This window comes from Toxorhynchites rutilus, chromosome 2 (assembly GCF_029784135.1).
Source record: "Toxorhynchites rutilus septentrionalis strain SRP chromosome 2, ASM2978413v1, whole genome shotgun sequence".
Classification (NCBI taxonomy): Eukaryota; Metazoa; Arthropoda; class Insecta; order Diptera; family Culicidae; genus Toxorhynchites; species Toxorhynchites rutilus.
Window position 1 is genome coordinate 23,182,252 of NC_073745.1, and position 19,998 is coordinate 23,202,249.

The window sequence follows — 19,998 nt, forward strand, 5'->3', positions numbered from 1 at the left end:
AAGGATGCATTGATTAAATAGAATAAGTTGCATCGAGAGTAAAAGATGTATACATTGTCCGTTCCATGGTTTAAATTAGTCCGTACGTTGTCCGTTCCATGGTTTAAACATGGTAAAAATCAATTACAATTCGACAGTCAGCTGGTACATGAAAATGACGTTTTCGTTTTTTTTCATGCCAAATTTCTTAAAACTACACGAAACGTCGAGATCTACTGTCATCTCGAAAAAAAGGTGAAAAAACGACACTCTGGGACCGAAAATCGGGGTTCTCAATTTTTTTTTCTGATGCCAAAACGTCGAGATTTACTGTTATCTCGGAAAAATTAATTTGTCAAAAAAAATTGTTGCCACTCGGTTGTTTTCCCATCTGAAAAACAATCTAAATGTTGGATGTATGAACATTAGGGTGGCAATGGATGTGTGGAACAAAATTCATCATCGAACTTCAAAAACCGACCATGTACAATTTGTTTATTGGCCCCAACAAATGACCTGTGCAAAGTTTCAGCTCAATCGGACATGATTTAGAGGTGCCTCAAAGCGCTCAAAGTTTTTATTTTTTGGCCACTCAGGCTAAGTCCCAAAAACTCGATTTTCAGCCAAAACATTTTTTTCGAGATAACACCAAATCTCGACGTTTTATGCATTTTTAAGTCATTTGGCATCGAAAAAAAATATTCTATTTCCAAATTTCCTTTACTCCCCCCTTGGAAGATTTTCGAGAATCAAAAAATCATAACTTTGAGCCTTTGAGGCACCCAGAATTCGCTGCCACCCTAATGAACATAAACAAAAATGAAAAATATGCATATGCAATAAATGACACTGAGGGAAAGAAAACATATCGGTTATTCTTCAATTTCGAGAATGTCGGTCAATGTTTAGTATTCTAACGAAAACATGTAAACATTCAGGTACCTAGAATATCTTTACAAAATTAAGAATTCACAAGTATCTACAGGGCGAATACATGTCATCACATCTAGCATCCCTGATGGACCGAAACGTACAATGTGATGAGCAATTTGATGTTTTCCTTTTTAACCAGTTTTTGAACTAAGTAACCCTCTGTGCAACTGCCGAAAAAAATAGCCACAAGGGTAAAAATTTATTGTAATTTATTTTTGCAGTTGCATTCAATTATTGTTATTTACTTTGGCTATTTATTTTCGCAAAACTGCTGCAGCAGCTTTTTTGTGCATTTGTTGTTTCTTCCCACCGCTATCATTTGCAGGCACTATAGAGTATGTGTCCGTGCTTTTTCCCTCAGAAATGGGCACTCCTTTTTCGACCGCACTCCTATCGCCAAAAAGTGGAGGCCATATGTTTGGTGAAAAAACAAAGCACAACAGCAACAAAAAAAAACAAAATCATGAAAACAACTCATAAAATGCAGCACTCAAATTCCAATGCTTCCCGCTTCACTTTTCGAACAGTCGAAACAGCAACACCGAGAAAAAAAAGTTAAAAAATGGGACGCACAATTGTTCCGAATTACTTCTGGTTCCACCAAAGCTCCGCTCCCGGTGGCCTAGGCCAATAAATTAGGTTTCTTTATAGAGTTACAATTTTCGTGGCAATTTTCTGCCGTTTTTCTCCGCCGGTGGAGAGACTTCATCAATTCCGGCAGGTCCGGCAGCAACAGCACGGATTCAGTGAGCGGGGAAAACTTTTTTTCCTCTTCCCAGCCAGAGTCTTTTGCCATCCGTAAAATTAATCTGTATGTTTCTCCCCCTTCCCCGTTCTTCTTTTCTCTTCTGGTATCCTTACATCAACGGTGTGCCGAAAACAGCTTTCGAGCCAAACTGTGTTATCGTAATTTTTTTCCGCCAGCTTTTCCTTTTCCTCCGCTGCTCACCGGTTCGCCAATGTCAGTAAGAGCTTTAATTTCTCCGTTACGATGTGATTACAGCTTCATTGAATTTTCCTCCAGTGCCAGGCGGAACGTCGTCGTGGTCTCTCGCAACGGCTCAGACCAGAACCGGGAAGAACAGCGCCAGTGTCACTTGGCCGGATGGAAAATAATTTGGCACAATTTTCGCCATCTTTATCAGCAGTTTAAATGCATTAACCTAAAATGGAAGAGAAAGAGAACGAAGAAAAAAATAAATGACTGGTGCAAAAAGCATTAATGGGAAAAAATAACGATATATTTTTGGGACGGTGGAAATTGATGGAAAACTTGGCCGAGACAGAGCAATAGAGCAGCCGGTCGCAAGCGATGAGGCGGAAAAGAAAGATTGTCCCGACTGCATTCGTTCTTCGAGGAAATGTTCCTGCATTTGGGAAACGGCCATTACAGTTGGCGGTTTGATTTATTCCTCCGATTCTGCTGAACAGAGCGAATTTTTCGCTTTATTGGCTACGAAACCAATTGATTACCGCTTGGCGTGACATTTCAATTCCTGAGAATTAATAACAAGCATCAGAAGTCGTCGTGCCTTTTGGCCGAAGCGCAAAACATCGCACTGTGCTCTCGACATGGTTCGCAGAACATATCAAATTGCGCTCTTGACACCAGAAACACTATTGGCAACCAAAAGACGAGCTTAAAAGAATCTTCAAAATCACCCTCACTTTTCGGTTTATGGTTCTCAATTTCTCAAAACCGACATGGATCAATCAATTCCATCCTATTCCGAGAGGGCGGGAACAAAAACAACATCTTAGTTTCGGAAAAACCAACATTAGGCAATTGCGCTCGGGCCACGTGCCATCGGCACGTGCGATACTTGAAAGCGTTTAGCAAGCAGCAGATCACTCAGCCAGATTGACCCGGAGAACCCTTGCCCGATTCATCAGCAAAACCGTGAACTAGTGGCAACCCCTCTCCGAGTGTTTGCCCTGAGAACACAGTGGCGAAAGTGTTATGTTTGTTCTGAAGTGCATGTGGGGGTGTGTGAGCCTTCGTGTGCATACCATAGCAGGAGCAGAGCACATATGGATACATTATTCATAATGTTGGCAGTTGGCATGTGCCGGACGATTCTTTTTTTCCATGCAGCCGTCGTTGTGACGGTCGCCACTTTCTTGCAAAGAAATCAGAAACTAGTGTATGTGTGGGTGAGCGCTGTAAAAAATGTGATTTATATCTTATAAACTCGATTGTTCGATTCCAACGATGCTTGTGTTTCACATTTTGTGAAAAATTATTACCCCCCAGCGGGATGTTCAAATTTTCCTCTCGTGTTATGAATATGATTTGGAGACTTCATATAGACAACTCATTTATTGGAAGCGATCAAATATTTTCCATTTTGATGTAAAATTAGAAGAAATAATATTTGCAATTGAACAAAAAACACGAACATTTTGATCCAACTCCATTAGTTTTCAGAAAGATGGAGAGATAAGAAAATGAATTTGTGTTTTAATAAACTTCTAATGATGATATTTGTACACACCACTAATAAAACGAGAATGAATTGAAGAAAACATTATCACTGATATTAAAAGCACATCATAAATACCAATTGTATTCAATTGTTTATGCGTTTAGTGAAATTTAACACGGGGTGAGTTGGACATACGGGGTGATTTGGACCACCCCATTATCTCAAAAAGTACGGCTCAGCTTGGATTTTTTATAATGTCATCTTCTTTTATTAATTAACCGTATGTAACTAACGGTAAAAAAACTTTGGTAAAATTCGACAGGTGGAAGGAAATGGTAGCATGAACACAGCAAGCACTTTGACTGTAAAAAAATGTGAATTTTCCTATCGTGGTTTTAAGGTTTTTCCCGCTGATTAAACAAACTTTTCGTGTATTGTTCAGTAAACTTCTGTTCGCCTACAGAAGAGGAACAATTTGATGCAGCGAAACTGTAAGTTTGATAACAATAAATGAAATTAATTGCATTTCAATTTTCGCATGTTGTGTGGGGTGACATGGACATGTTTTTGTGGGGTGAATTGATCCTACATATTTGAGGTTTTTGTTAGGTCTAATTGATTCCAGATGTCGCTGAATTACAAAAATAGGATGGGCGGACAACGTTGGAAGAAGGAGGAGCCTGAAAGAGCAAAGCAGGGCATCAAGAACGCATTTTCTTTGACCAAGCATCGAATGTGTTCGAAAATGCTCGAACAACAGTGAAAAAATCCATGCAGAATTCGAGATGGTCTCAATCCAATTTTTCTGGTCTGGAATCTGGCCAAGACACCTGGTATCGATCCCAGAACACTGTTACTGATAGTAACATTATTCCAAAATACTTTTCATAAACATAAGTATGTTTTTGACGTAGAACTACGTCTCTCAGGAAGGGTGCCAAATCAGAAAACAGGTCACGTTTTTATGAAATAAAGTCAACGTTAATAACTATTTTCACTGTGAATAAATTCTCGAGATTTGCATACCAATCGAATCGGAAATTCTCTAAGATTTGTTTGATATGCTATACAGCACAATTCGCTTATCTCTAAACGGTTTAAATTCATGAAAACTGGAAGAACTTCTTTTTTCCCATACATTTGTTCTGCCGATTTGTGTGCTAACCCTACCCATATTTCGAATGTTTATAACTCGAACATTTCTTAACAGATCGGAGAGATGTTTGCATCAAGTGATGGGAAATATTTCTGCGCGTCTATCATAAAATGTTATTTTTCATGAGATAAACAATTGTGTAAAATGTCAAGTGTTATCTAATCGTCCTAACTGCCATGTTTTGATTGGCCCGATTTACGGTTTCCCCAACACAGACTTCAAAACCCATTGTCCTGTGGAAATCCGCTTTGCAAATATGCATGCAAGTAGGGGGTATTTTTGTTTCCACCAAGCTGTGTTACCCTAACACGGACTTCTAAATCTAACTTCTTAATTCTAATGTGCCTGGGGGAATCCGTTTCGTCAAAACATGCAAGTCGGGGGTACTTTTTCCCTCTGTGTTGTGTTTCACTAACACGGACTTCAAAATTAATGTGCCTGAGTGAATCCGATTTGTAAATACATGCAAGTCGGGAGAAATGTTTGGTGTTGAGTACTTTTGTACTCGCTTTGTACTGAGAAGCTTGGGAAAATCGTCATTAAAGATACTAGAGGTGAACGAACTTTAACGGTTCGAGAACTACGTAAACATGAGATGGTGCAATACTTTCAGAGGGAATTTTACATTGACATTTTTTCCGTTCAAATATTTTGGAAATCCTAATCCTGGAATTTATTTGTAACGAAGAATATAATCAATTACAAAAATTTCGATGCATTCTAAAATAATATTCGAAGTAGTAAACAAATGGATTCCATAATATAATTTCGTAGTTCTACGTCGAAAATATGCGGTCGTGTCTTAGATACAACCCCTTGATCTTTTTTTTCGATAAAACACATACTGGACCAAATCACCCCACAGATGGTCCAAATCACCCCGCATCAAATTTTAATGTCCAAAAATCATCTCTTTTATTTTATGATATATTTGGTAGTTTAAAGCTTGATGTAATAATTAAACATTATTGATTGAGAGAAAACAAGTGTAGCTTACTATACAATGTGGCATTTTTTATTTAGACCGTATTGGTTTGGAAATATTAGGCGATTTGCTTAGGTGGTCCAAATTCCCCCCTTTTCCCTACTGTAGCTACATCGAATATTTTCCAATTTTGATTCTCCTTGTCGCGTTTAATTGTGAATATTATACAATGCTTGAATCAATATTGCCAAGGTCGCAACAAACTTCAACAAATTCCATTGAGTTAGCTATAATCTTAAATAAATGCATTTTAATACCATCATTCTCATGAATGTTGAAAAATAATAAGCCTTTATTTTTGTTGGAAAAATTACATTAATTTAGTGTAATTAAAAATGTATCGCAATTGATGTACCCTTCCAAATTAAGGGGTATTTGATATCGGTGAATATAGCCATTTACTTATTGCATACCTATCAGAAGTTATTTTTAAATGAAAAAATATGTAGAATATGCAAGTGGCGTTGCGTACAAAAATATATTTAAGAAGTTTTTCCACCCTTACCTGATTGATGGTGATGTTCATTCTTTTCCATTGAATAAAAAACAGGCTAGTTTGAAGGTATTTTTATTCGGTTGCAGGTTTATGATTTTCTCATTGAATGTATATTCTTTCTTTTGAAAAATAAAGTTATGAACGGATGAATAGAGTAGAAAACCATACTAAAAGATTTATGCACTCAAATCTGCCCAACTCCAATCTGATATGATTCAGTCCATTTCTGTCACTTATTGATAACAAAACATTGTTCATAATTGTTATCACATTGTTTGGAAGTTAACGATATACTTTTCCTTCTTGGTTTTTTTGTCTTTTTTTTTAAATGCCTAAGAATTTTCTATTCAAAAAAAAATATCCAGGAATAGATTATACATTATGACCAGTGTTGCCACATGTACAGATATATCTGGAAAGGTACAGATTTTCTAGATATGTTTGGTACAGATTCTGTACGGTACAGATTACAGATTTTCGTCAAAAAGCACAGATTGGTACAGATTTTTTCCGCGCGTGAATTTTAAATTTTCGAGAGGAATAATTTTGTTGAATGATAGTACACAATCTAAACTTAGAAATACTATGTATAAGCATCATCAAACAAAATTGAGTTGGCATACCGTATAGCTGAAATTTTTAATGAATATTTCATAAATGTAGGGTATGTCAATGTATCACATTTAAATCAACATTTCACTAAATATAATGACAACAATAATGTATTTCAGTTCACACAAGTTGAAGAATCAGACGTTGCACAAACCATCATAAACCTCAACCGTACTGCAGCAGTTGGAAAAGATGGTTTATCAGTGAAATTTCTCTACCGCACGAGACATTTTGTGACAACAGCATTGACAAAATTAGTAAACCATATGTTGGGAAATAGTATTTATCCTAATTCGTTAAAAGTTGCTAAAATCATTCCTCTATTTAAATCAGGCGATTGTACATCGAAAACATGTTTTAGACCAATATCTATCCTACCCGCGACATCAAAAGTTTTTGAGAGTATTATAGAAAGACAAATGAAAATATTTCTACTCGAGAATAAAATTATAAACGCAAACCAATATGGATTTCTGCAAAAATCGAACACTATAACAGCTTCTGCCGAGCTCATGAATACTATATATAGCGTAAGAGATAAAGGTTCAAAAGTCACATGTCTATTTCTGGACCTAAGAAAAGCATTTGATCGTATATCCCATTCAATACTACTGCAAAAAATTCGAATGATTGGATTTACAGGATCCGCATTAAACTTGATAAAGACTTATCTAGACCAGAGACCACAGTACGTTTTCACTAATAATTGTTATAGTTCATTCAGATTAATCAAATCAGGCGTCCCGCAAGGTTCAATTACTCATTCTCATTACTTTTCCTAATTTTTGTTAACGACATGTGGAATCTGCCTCCAAAAGGTCGCTTACAGTTGTATGCAGACGACTCATGTCTTGTTTATGAGGCCAATACAATTGAAGAATTGGAAGGAATTATGCAATTTGATATGAACCTACTGTTACAATGGTTAACTACAAACAGGTTAAAGCTGAATGTTGAAAAATCTTGCTATATGCTTATGAATAGTACCGCTTCAATAGATTTGAGTATTAATTCGATGCCCTTGAAAAAAGTAGATTCTGTTTACTATCTCGGATTGATGATAGATTCAAATTTATCATGGTAAACCCACGTAGCTCACATTATAAAGAAAATTACACCTTACGTATTTGCTATTCGGAAAGCAAGACCATTTATTAGTGAAAATACTGGCTGGAAATTGTATAACTCTTTTGTAATGCCACACCTTGCTTATATGAGCTGTTTATGGGGATGTACAGGTGAAGTTCATTTGAAGCCTCTAAAAGTGTTACAAAACCGTGTAATCAAATGTATCCGCAACCAACCGTTTCGTTTTCCATCGATAGAGCTCTATGATGAAAAAACTCTTCCCGTTCAACTTTTATGTAGATATAATATGTTGTTGCATATTCATAAAATACGTCATAATTTGATCAAAACGAACGTAACACTAGTGTATGTATCTACGGTACATTCGCATAATACAAGATCTTATGTACATAACTGGTCCGAGAACAACTTTTGCTTCTAAAAATTTGTTCTATCAAGGTGTTATAATGTATAATGCTTTACCATTAGAAATGAAAAATTTGAATATAAGATTATTTAAGAGAAGATTAAGGCAACATTTGTATAATTAGAATAAGAAGGCTGTGTTAGCCAACTGATAATTCAAGATCACTGCATAGGTAGCTAAAAACAGTTTTTTTTTCTAAACTATTAGCTATAAATATTATAAATAAAGAAAAAAAAACACGAGTGATTCGAGGCTAGAAAATGTTAAAGTACATTGAATTCAACTTCGATTGCGTCATCTCGGCGGTTTGGGGCTGTCTCCTTGATAGATGGTGACTTCGCCCTCCTTGTATGACATCAGAACAAATTTTATTACGCAAAAAAATTGTCGGCGACGTTAATGCATAAGTACTAGTATTGTAGTAAGTAAATCTAGATATAGATATATCTAGATATAAATGATATAATATTTTCTAGTAAACAAATGAATATTTTTTCATATTTCATGATTTTTCTGTACAATGAATTATTCCAATGGTACAGATTTTTTGAAGAAAAAGTACAGATGAGAAAAATTTTTTCCCTTCTGGTACAGATTATAATGTGGCAACATTATAATCTGTAGCACACATGTTTCAGCCATATTTTTTGGAGCTGGTTTTTAAATTGAGCCGCTTGTTATAAAAAAATAATTAAATAAATTCGAAAATAAAACCATTCAGGATAATAATAATAGTTTGTAGTTTTGAATTCATTGGTTGTTCTCTATAGTCTCACTTTCTTCCATAATCAATACGTGGTCAAATATTCAATGATATTTTTTATTTATTTATTTATTTCTATAAAATTCATAATACAAGTAACCTAATAATGGTTCTCAAAGTATGTATTACTACCGCTATCTATAAAGAATCTATTCACATAAATGCATTTTACACGCTCTTCTGAATTTATGGAATGATGTTGTTGATTTGATCGTTCGTGGAAGGCTGTTCCATAGCCTTATTGCTCGATGCTCAAAAGAAACTCTCAAAATATTTGTTTCACATCTTGGGAGTAGCAAATTATGAGTTCGTGGAAGTGATGACGCAACGAAAAGGTTTTCCAAGTATTTTGGGGCATTTCTTAGCATTTTAAAAGTCATAGTGCACGTTCGGAAATCCAAATATTCGCTGTAGCTACAGTTGAGGATTGATTTTGAAAATTCAGAGATATGGTCAAATCTATTGAGTCCATACACAAATCTGGTAACTGAATTAAAAGCCAATTGCAATTTGCGAAAATTTTCGCTCATTGATTTGGCATAAAGTACATCTCCATACTCAAATAGTGGAATGATTAATGCTCGAACAAGTTTCAATTTGATATGCTGAGGGGTAAATTGTTTGAGAGCCACCAAGGTCTGCATCGCATAGTACACTTTTTGACACACTGCATTAGTCTGAGCTTTCCAGTTTAGGCTACTGTCCATTAAGATGCCTAGGTTTTTCACAACTTCGGAGTAACTTATGTTCTTGGTATCCATTTTGACAGACGGAGCTCCATGTACATCCATGTGTCTTGATTTAAAAATTATAGCTAGAGTCTTACAAGCATTGAGGATTAGTCCATTGTTATTGCTCCAAGAAATAATATTTTCAATATCAATGCTGATCATGTTTACAATGTTCGTTAAGTCATTCAGCTTACCTGATAGGTATAACTGGCAGTCATCGGCATACAGGTGAACCATGCAGTGGTTCATACGGTTAGGCAGGTCATTTATGAACATGGAAAATAGTAGAGGGCCTAAGATCGATCCTTGAGGTACGCCACTTTCAACCTGGACAATATCAGATTTTGTACCGTTGAAGTCAACATATTGAGAGCGGTTCGACAAATAGCTTGAAATCAATGCAACAGCAGATCCATGCAGCATAAAACAGCGTGCAAGTTTTTTGTAAAGTAACAGATGATTTATAGAATCAAACGCTTTACTGAAATCAAGCAGTACTAATACAGTTAACATCTTTTTGTCCAGTGCGCGTCGAATATCGTTATCAATTTTTATCAAGGCGGTCGTAGTGCTGCAGTTTTTACGATAGCCTGATTGAAAGCGACAAAGTAGTTCATTCCTATTTAAATATTCGTTCAACTGGTTTGAAAGAATCTTTTCAAAAATTTTAGAGATGGCTGGCAGTATGCTAATTGGTCGGTACTCTGACTCGTTTACAGGATTATCAACCTTTCCAATCGGAACTACTCTAGCAATTTTCCACATGCTTGGGAAAGTTGATGTCGTGACACAACAATTGAAAATATCAGTAATGTACGGTAGCGTTACTGAGAGAGACATCTTTAATATTTTTAGTGGAATTTCATCATTTCCAACCGAGTTACATGAAGCAGATGTAATTTCAGTAAGAACCTCATCTGTGGTAATACCTTGGAAAGAAAAATTTGTAGTAAAACTATTTTCTAAAGGAAACTCGATAAGAGTACGCGGAACATAATGAGATACGAAAAAGTTATTCAAACTCGTTGCTGAAACGTCAATTCCAGGGGATCCAGTTGGAGTTCGTTTGAGGCCAAGTCGCCTTATATTGTGCCATAGTTTATTTGCTGGAAGGTTTGCATTCAGTTGAGAAGTGAAAAATTCTCGCTTAGATAAACGGATATGACGGTTTGTTATATTTCTCAATCGAGCAAAAGTGTTCCATTTTGTTTCATTTTCTTTATCTTGCTTCCAACATGCATAAGCTTCAGATCTGTTCTTAAACAATCGTCGAATTTGGGAATTGATCCACGGGGCACAAGGATCATGAATTAGTTTTTTCGTAATTGGTGCATGTCTCGGAATCACTGCAAGGAGTGAATCATTGAAAACAGCCAATTTGTCATCAACATTATGACAGCAATACATTGCATTGAAGTTCGAGTGACTAAGATCACGTGTGAATGCATGAAGATCAATCTTGTTATAGTCTCGATACCAGTGTTCTTCAGGTGGTAATTTCTTATTTTTAACGCGATAATCCACACATAAGAAATCATGATCACTAATTCCAGCCATCGCCGACTGATAACAATTGTTCACTTTACTTAGACAGTTTCCACTCACAAAATCAATCTGGGACGAGCGACATCCACGTTTATGGCATGTTGGGGATGAGGGAACAATTTTAAAGATTAACGAATGTAGGTTGTCGAACAATATGCGAGTTTTCGGCAAGTCAGTATCAAGTAAATTGATGTTGAAATCTCCCATCAGCATGATATTAGATTCTGTCGATGAAATGTCTGAAACCAGCTCGTAAATCCCATTCATCAAACCAATGGCACTATTTGGTGGCCTGTTAACAATGCCACACAAAAGATTGACAGATTTAAGTTTTAAAGATAAAAAATCGATTTCACTCCCAGGTTTAGATCGAGCAACGACCGAATATTTCATACCTTTCTTCACATACAACGCTACACCGCCTCCTCGTTGCTTTGTCTTCGAGTAACGATCCGATCGAACTATATTATATCCATTCAATTCCACAGATTTATTTGTGTTGGATTGTTTCAGCCAAGTCTCAACAATCCCAATTACTGTTAGCTTAGAAAATTCAAAAAACAGTCGATATTTGTCAATGGTTGCTAGGAGACTACGAGCGTTTTGAAACCCAACTTTAACAAAATTCTTGGAAATCTTTTCAACGATTACTTTCATTTCCAAATCACTTATGTCGCGTTGTTTAATTTCATAACAAAACATTTGATCAGACACAGAGCGAGAAATAGTGCATTCATTTGATTGAGTCGAGATTACTGGCGCTACAACTGCGCTTTCATTCACGCTAGTAACAAAGGTGGTCGTAGATTCAAAGGAGATTTGTCGTTTTTTGGAAGAAATTCTCGTACTTCTACTCCTTCAGGCCAGTAGAAAGTATCGCTAACCTGAGCTACTAATTCAGTTGGTACGGATAGCTTGAATGACACGAATGTCAGTTCACTCACGTTTTTACCTTTCGGGACTAGTTTAACACATTCGATTGTATCAGCGTCAGCATTGATTGTTTCACGGAGGTACTGCTTGATGTCATCTTCAGTCTGTTCATTATGAAATGGTGTGATGTAGAATGATTTCTGGGTTGCGTCGTTGTTCGTTCTCGGAGCTCGGGGATACTGGTTTTTGTTGACTACTCTCAGGCGACGGACGATCGGATCGTTCGCATGTGACACGGTCGGCGGGTTCATGGAAGAATTACCAGTGCTGATCGAAGCGGTAGCAGCAGTGACTGCGGCATATGTAGCACCAGTAGATGCACGAGATGTAACAATTGCGGTGGTGTTGGCTGAAGCGATATTCTTAGCAGCAGCAGCAGTGGGAGTGATGATGACGTTGGATGTAGTGGGAAGAACCGAGGTGGCGACGGTAGTAGCAGTGGCAACGTGTTCGGTAGTGGTAGTGGCGGAAGTAGTGATTTCGGTATTCGAATCATCCAGAAGCGTGTTGTTTGCGGAGTTCGAGAGCAGAGAGGTATCGAAATTCATCTGATCGATGCTGGTACAAAAATCTACTGTTTTCTTCTGTATCGGTGTTCCTGTAGCAAGATGTCGTAATCGTGATGAAATGCTTGATCCTCTAACAGTAGTTGGATTGATGGTCAGAAGACTGTTGAGCACTTTTTAATTTTCATGATATGATTATGTTTTGACTGCCAATTATTATTTGACCTTCCTGGACGTGCAATAACCTAGAAAATATCGTTGGGCACACTAGAACCCAAGTTCTTCGAAATATTCGATCCATCAATGGTGTTGTTTTGTTTCTTAATTACCGTTATTCCCGAAAATCGATTTCATGTGTTTGTGGTAGAGATGGTGTGAATGCTGGCGGTATATTGTGGAAATAAAGTCTGCTTCATTTAATATTGGAACACAAACAATTGCGTGTAGTTCAGTCATTTATTAACGAATTCATAATTTGTTTTTCATACAAATGTAGCATTTTCTTTACTCTTTCATAAAAAATTTTTTTAAAAATTATTTATTGCTGTTTCGAAGAAATTCTCGTACTTTTCCCGTAATACGGCACATTAGGCGGCGCACACCCTTTTCGTCCACCGTTTTGGCGATTTGATTCCACCAGTTCTTCATTTGAGTCATGTTCCTAACAAGTTTTCCCTTTGCCTTAAGCCTCCGCTTCGTGATTGCCCAGTATTTCTCTATCGGCCGGAACTGGGGGCAGTTTGGGGGGTTGAGGTCCTTCGGTATTACGCTGACCCCGTTCGTTGCGTACCATTCCATAACCGTTTTGCTGTAATGGCAGCTTGCGAGGTCCGGCCAAAACATTACTGGACGGTCGTGGGCACGAATAAACGGCAGAATCCGTTTCTGTAGGCACTCTTTTTTGTAGACTTCTGATGTCATTGTCTTGTCAGTGAGAAAGACTTTGGTTTTCTGTCCACAACTGCATATCCCCTGCCAAATCATGTACTTGCGGGCGAATTTATCCGGAAACACGAACTTAAATTTTGCAGGTACATCCCCCCGAGCCGTCGCCAAATAAAATTTTTGACCAGGGATTTGCCCAAAGTCCGCCTTCACGTAGGTCTCATCGTCCATCAGAATACATCCGTCGAACTTGGTCAGCACTTGGTCGTACAGCTTTCGAGCACGGATTCTGGCCACATTGTTCTGCTTCAGCGTCCGATTTGGCTGTTTGCTGGCTCGGAATGACCTTATTCCTTCCCGGAGACGAATTCGTCGCACCGTACTGTGAGCGGCCTGGAACTTATTGGCCAAATCGCGGTCCGAAAGATTGGGATTCCTCTTGACGGCCTTGATGACTTTCCCACGCAGTTTCCGGTCGACAGTTCCACTCCGACGCTTCGAATGCGGCTTCCGAGCCGTCGTCAATGTTTCCTTGTACTGATTGATAACACGCCATACGGTATGTCTGGGCATTTTAAGCTGTTTAGCTAGCTTAGATGCCGACAACAATGGATTTTCAAGAAAACTGTGCACAATTTTATCTCTCCGTTCGGCTTCCACGGCGGTTGTTTACAAAATGCTATCGTTTGGTGTTATGACATAAATACATGGTGAAAGGTAATGAATTTCCCGACACGTGGGTGAAAAAAGTTTCCAAATCCGTCCACTAGGAGCGCCACAATGAGCAAAAGAATTTGTTCCAATATTAAATGAAGCAGACTTTACGAACTTTTTGGGGCAATGCTTTGGTCCAATCTTTGCTCAAGTTCGTCTTTCAATGTATAAATGCCAAACCAAGTTTGCCTGTAACTTGGTTTGGCATTTACAGGGAAACAGACTGATTGCAAGTTAAAAACAATTCAGGAAAAACATATTATATGACCGGCGTGTTTTCTAAGTTGTTTTCATCGTGCAATCAGTCTGTCTTAAAGACGTACCATGTTGACTCTGATGAATACAGAGTTTGTGTTTGTTCATAAGAGTAGGTTTTGTTGTTGGGGGTGGTATGCACAACCTCGAAAATCGTCCATTTAGTGGTTGGGATATGGTTGGTTGAAATATAATATTCTTTTGGGACTCCCACTCCATTCTGCAGGAGGGAGGGGTATCATACCATCATAGAAACATTTCTCGTACCCAAAAATCCTCACGCCCAGTTCTCGAGTTATGCAGAAATTTATGTTTCATTGGTATGACTCCTCCTCCTATGGTGTCTATTTACCATAGAATCGTTTTTTACCTCCTACCTTCACATGCCAAATTTGGATTCATTTGCTCAATTAGTTTCCAAGTTAAGTGCGATTCACATACAACATCCGCGTCACGTTCACGTTCCGTCCCATCACGTTGCGTCAATTATTCTTCCAAGCAGTTCTTATGCAAACATTCACATACACCGGCAACGGCAACTTCGACTTGCCGTTGCTGGTGTATGTGAATGCTTCAATAGGAATTGCATGGAAGAATAATTGACGCAACGTGACGTGACGGAACGTGAACGTGACGCGGATGTTGTATGTGAACCGCGCTTTATGCAGAAAATTGTGGTTCATTTGTATTAGAGAGGGAGTAGGGGTCTCGAGCTATCGTAAGAACCTTCTCCGGCCTCAAAAACCACTACATATAAATTTTCACGACGATCGGTTCAATAATTTCCGAGTCTATAAGAATCAGAAAGTCAGAAAGACATACCGACAGACAGAAATCCATTTTTTTAGAGAACGGTTGGTCCTAGGATAAAACGTTATTTGTAGGTTTACATTTAGATCGTTATTTGTTGTAATTTTGTATGTTACTTCTTTAGAATGCTTATGATTTCACAAAGTACTTGCTAGTAAAAATACAGAAAAAATATCAAATGTGGGATGATTTGAGATGTATTTTTTTTAATATCAAATTAAATTTCCAAGAAAGATATTTCACAGTGTATCAGAAACGTTATTTTTTCTAAATATTTCATTGACTTTCCAACAATTTTGTCAAACATCATATTTTGATCAGACATCTGGATTTTTAGTTACGATGTTTTGGAAATAATCATCAATGTTTTTGAATACGCTCTTTCAAAAATCAGTTGTAAGTAGAATTGCTCTTATGATAATAAAAATCATGATTTTGGGTAGCTGATCGGCTTTTTTTCGGCATATTTGATGTGGAATCGCTCCTTATAGTCCAAGAGAGATGTATTACCAGGATCTAATCAATCTAATTAATTTATGTGATACAAAAGCAATCACCGAAATTGTTCCAGGTCTCTATGTGCAACATGATAGTCTAGGTCTAGAAATTATAATGAGAATTGATAATACAACCATGTTACAGACGCTATCTTTGATTTTGGGATATGTTATGTAAAAAAACCTCAGTTTTCAATAAAATATAAAAAAAAACATATAGCGTCCTCTGTCTCAAAACCAGTTAAAGCATAAAAAACAAATACAATCATTAACTACAAATTTCAAATGCGAGTGTTATAGTGCTAATTAGCGATTAGATTATTAGCGTTAATTTGATATATAACTTATTCGAATCGGTCCAGTAGTTCAAAAGTTATGAAATTTTGAAAAAAGTCATTTTTGGAAAAAAAAAAAAAGGGGGGGGGGGAAATTGATATCAGTTTGGCATGAAATGGCTGTATATATATATATATATATATATATATATATATATATATATATATATATATATATATATATTAGGTTGGGGATGAAGTTCTCCATTATTTTCTTCATAGCTGTCTTTAGTGATCATTATCGCGCGTAATATCGATCCTACAATTCCAAATTTAGGCTCTTTGTAAAGGTGACATTTCACACTAAAAAAATATTTTGCTGTTTTTTGGTTGTTCCATCCAGTTGTGAGTTACAGGGTTTTAACAATGGAGCTCAACAAATAGAAAATTTGCTAAATTTTACACTTTTTCTTTCATGAATGCGAAAATTCGAGCCAGGCCGCTGAAATTGTGAATGTTGTTTATGGTACCGATACTGTAACAGGAAAACACGTGCATTTATTTTTTTTTTAATTTTTAATACTTTTTCTATATTCTTCTGTTAGTGCAATACACTAAATTGAGATGTCTACAGTAAACAAATGGACCGTTTGAGTCTGGTGATTGACCAGAAACGTCCAGAATTGGCCAACAGAGGAGGTGTTGTGTTGCATCAGGATAACGCAAGGCCACACAACTCCGGGAGCTTGATCGGGATGTTTTAACCCTTTACGGTGGGAAATGATTTACCTTTGAATATATCGTCTTATCTTTCGACGGAATAATTTATTATTTAAACCTAGTACCGTTACCTATTATTCATAGAATCGATGTATTAGTACGTGAACAGGATCACTAGATAATCAAATTCACTTAGAAATAGTGTAAACTGTTACATTGTTGAATAAAGTGTTCAGTATAATTCCTAGCTGTGGTGGCTGAGAATAGACAAGCGGCCGCAAAAGGTTAATGCATTCATCGTATAGTCCGGACCTGACACCAAGCGATAACCACCTTTTCCTCGCATTGTAAAATTTCCAGAGTAATAAGAAATCGGGTTCAAGAGAAGATCTTTTGTTAGAGTTTTTCGCCAATAAGGACCAATAGCTCTATGATAGGAACATTATGAAGCTACCTTTAGAATGGCAACAAATTTTCCGACAAACCGGTGCATATTTGACCCAAATTTTCCCCAATCTAATATATTTTTTGCAATCAAAACAAGTCGAAGTCCCCCTTATCGTATCGTACCGTATCGACAGGATTGATTGGTCCATAGTTTTAAATCTTATATATAAAACAACTGTTTTTGTACGTTTAGCTGATCATCACAAGGGAACGTATGGTCAGATTTGAGCTGTCTTTATATCGTTGTGTTCGTCTCCACTGAAATTGAAAAGATATAATAAATTGGAGAATATTGAAAAAATGAGAAAATTCGAAAAAAAAACAATTAAGCAACACTTCTGCAGCGGAAAGTATGTCCAATTGGAGTGAATTTCTGCAATTGGAAATAACGTTAACGATGGTGAGCTTTGTGTTCCGTTATTGACGAATTTCATTTCAACTAGTCTTAGGAGTTGGCAGCACCTCGTCAGATTGCAGCGAAACTTTATAGGTGTAAAAAGCCATTTAAGTAGTTTTGCATACTTTATATTTCCAAAAAAAAAACTACACAAAAAGCCAGTTTTCTTTAAAAATTTTACAAAAAAAATCTTACTCAAAACCTACAAGATCAACAAAATTCCAGGCAGAGAATGAAATTTAGGAAATTATTTGACTTTTCGTTAAGAAAATATCAAATAATCTTTTAACAATAACATTTTTGTGAGTAAATACTGGCGATTGAAATCCTCTGCGAACTAATTTCCGAATTTATATGTAGAAGTGTTTATCATTCAATATATGGATGACTTGTTGGTTATTATATGGACTGTTCATATGTTTTGTTTTCAAAATTCAAAAAAAAATCTAGTTTGTTAAATATGAATTTTAATTTTTGAAATATATTTTCAGGATATTTTATTAACATTTGTTTAAAATCTTATCTTTTTAATTAAAATTTGAAGAATTTCTGAAAATTCATTCTCACCATCACAAAATAACGGAAGGTTAGATTTGGGCTGTCTTCTTTTCGTTGTGTTCGCTTCCATCCAAATTAGGTTAATAAGATAAATTGGAGACTATTGCAGAAAAAAGGGAAAATTCTACAAAATGATTAGTGGCACAGAATGCGAAGACTACAAGACTACTAAAATTTTCGACTTCGTACTCTGGTCGTCTATTTTTTTTTGTCGAGTGTATATTACGCATGTGCAACGCAGTGAAAAGTTTTTTCAATTTAAGTTGTTTTCTTCATTTTGAATTAACATTGATGATAAGATGCTTCGCGTTCCATTATTGACGAGATAAGGGATTTTCAAGAGGAATAAGCACTTCGAATAGCGTTTCATTTATTCAGTTATTGAAATTCAGGAAGCGTCGTCTGTTGTCGAACACGAATGATCGGAAATATAATTTCAGGAGAAAACTCAAAACACCACATTTTCGGCGGGACGAAGTTTGCCGTGTCTGCTAATTTGTTCATATTTACAGGCTCAGTTACATTGGTTTTAATGAACGAAGTTTTATTACATTTACATTTTTGTTTACAGTCTATTTGAGTAAATGGGATGGGGAACCTACTTCTCCAAATGACTCGATTAATAAGGTAACCTGTGGTCATCACAAGAATAGGGCATTGATTAGCCTCTGAGTTAACTTATTATATCTCTGGTAATCTGACATTAATGAAACTACTTCATTCGTCATTCTTGATAGGTTATTTCATACGCGTATATAAATGAGTTTGTGAGTATAAGTACACAAATGTTGTTGCTTCAAGGTTATATCTTCAACCTCAACATCAGTCGTGATAGAATTCGTTCATCAGTCGATTTGTTGTAAATCCCCCAGTTTCTTTAAATTTGAAATTAATATTCAATACAAACTCATTTGTGTGCTTTATACTCTTTTTTCTCATAATCGGTATTGGAAGTACCTTGCCTCTTTGGCGGCTAATTATATTGAGTGCCACACGTAACTCGACGACTAAATTTAGCCAGAGTGCGAAAGAAATTCGCTAGCTTCAAAAATTCTTTCTTCCATTCTGCCAAATATATATTTTGCCACAAATGAAAATCTTTTGGTGGGGTTTCTTGTTCCAGGAACACTAAACCCAACAAGCGACTCGACTTGAATTGTGCTCGGCGGGGGTTAAAGGTTAGCGCCCGAGAATGTTTCAACACGAGACGTACGAAAGCACAGAGGGACATCGGCATCATTCTGGAGTCATTAACTTCATTAATATTTACGTAATTTCGGTTCCATTGACTGCCTCGCTGATCTAGGTATCAAAAAGTATGTACTTCCATTCTGACGTGAAATGTTTGTGGACCGTGAGTCTACCGTTCAAGAGTAATGAATTATTAGTTATGATCATTAGCGACATTTATTTCCTTTTTTCAAAGCTTGTCTCATTTAGATTGTGCTGAACTTAAACAGTATCAGCTACGAGTGCGCGCTGACTCGAGGAGAAAAATCCCCCCATACTCATCGGTGTTGTTGGAACAAACTTGTTGCTACCAACAGTACATGACAATCATGTGTGTCACCCGATCATTTTCATAAATGGCTAGAATGTAAATAAAATGAAGGATGGTGTTGTGAGATTATTTTTTTTTGAATTTTCATTTTGATAATTATATCACTGAAAAATAAAGTTAGTGGAAGAAGCTCGACGAATGTATTTTAGACGATTTTCGGAACGCTGTAACTTTGAAAAATTGTAACTTTGAAACATAAGGAGCGTATTCTAGTGTAGAGACACGAATTTCGGACGTTTTTTCGAGCTCCGTAAAAATAAAACAAAGAATATTTTTACCATCCATTATATCATAATTTATTTATCTATCTTTTAACAAC

The 19,998-nt window shown here is 36.5% G+C and overlaps 1 protein-coding gene across 5 annotated transcripts in view; it reads right to left on the reverse strand.

Annotated features, from left to right (window-relative positions):
* The window catches only part of LOC129764224 (protein amalgam-like), a 238,800-nt gene that overhangs the window by 149,714 nt on the left and 69,088 nt on the right, over nt 1–19,998 (reverse strand). For 3 of the 5 annotated variants that reach the window (XM_055763092.1, XM_055763087.1, XM_055763089.1), the window contains exon 2: nt 1,774–2,075. The exons of 1 other annotated variant lie outside the window; for it this stretch is intronic. The gene's annotated coding sequence lies outside the window, so the exon portion shown is untranslated. Of the gene's footprint in view, nt 1–1,569; nt 2,076–19,998 lie in introns of all 5 variants that reach the window. One more of the 5 variants, XM_055763088.1, reaches the window with a different exon arrangement.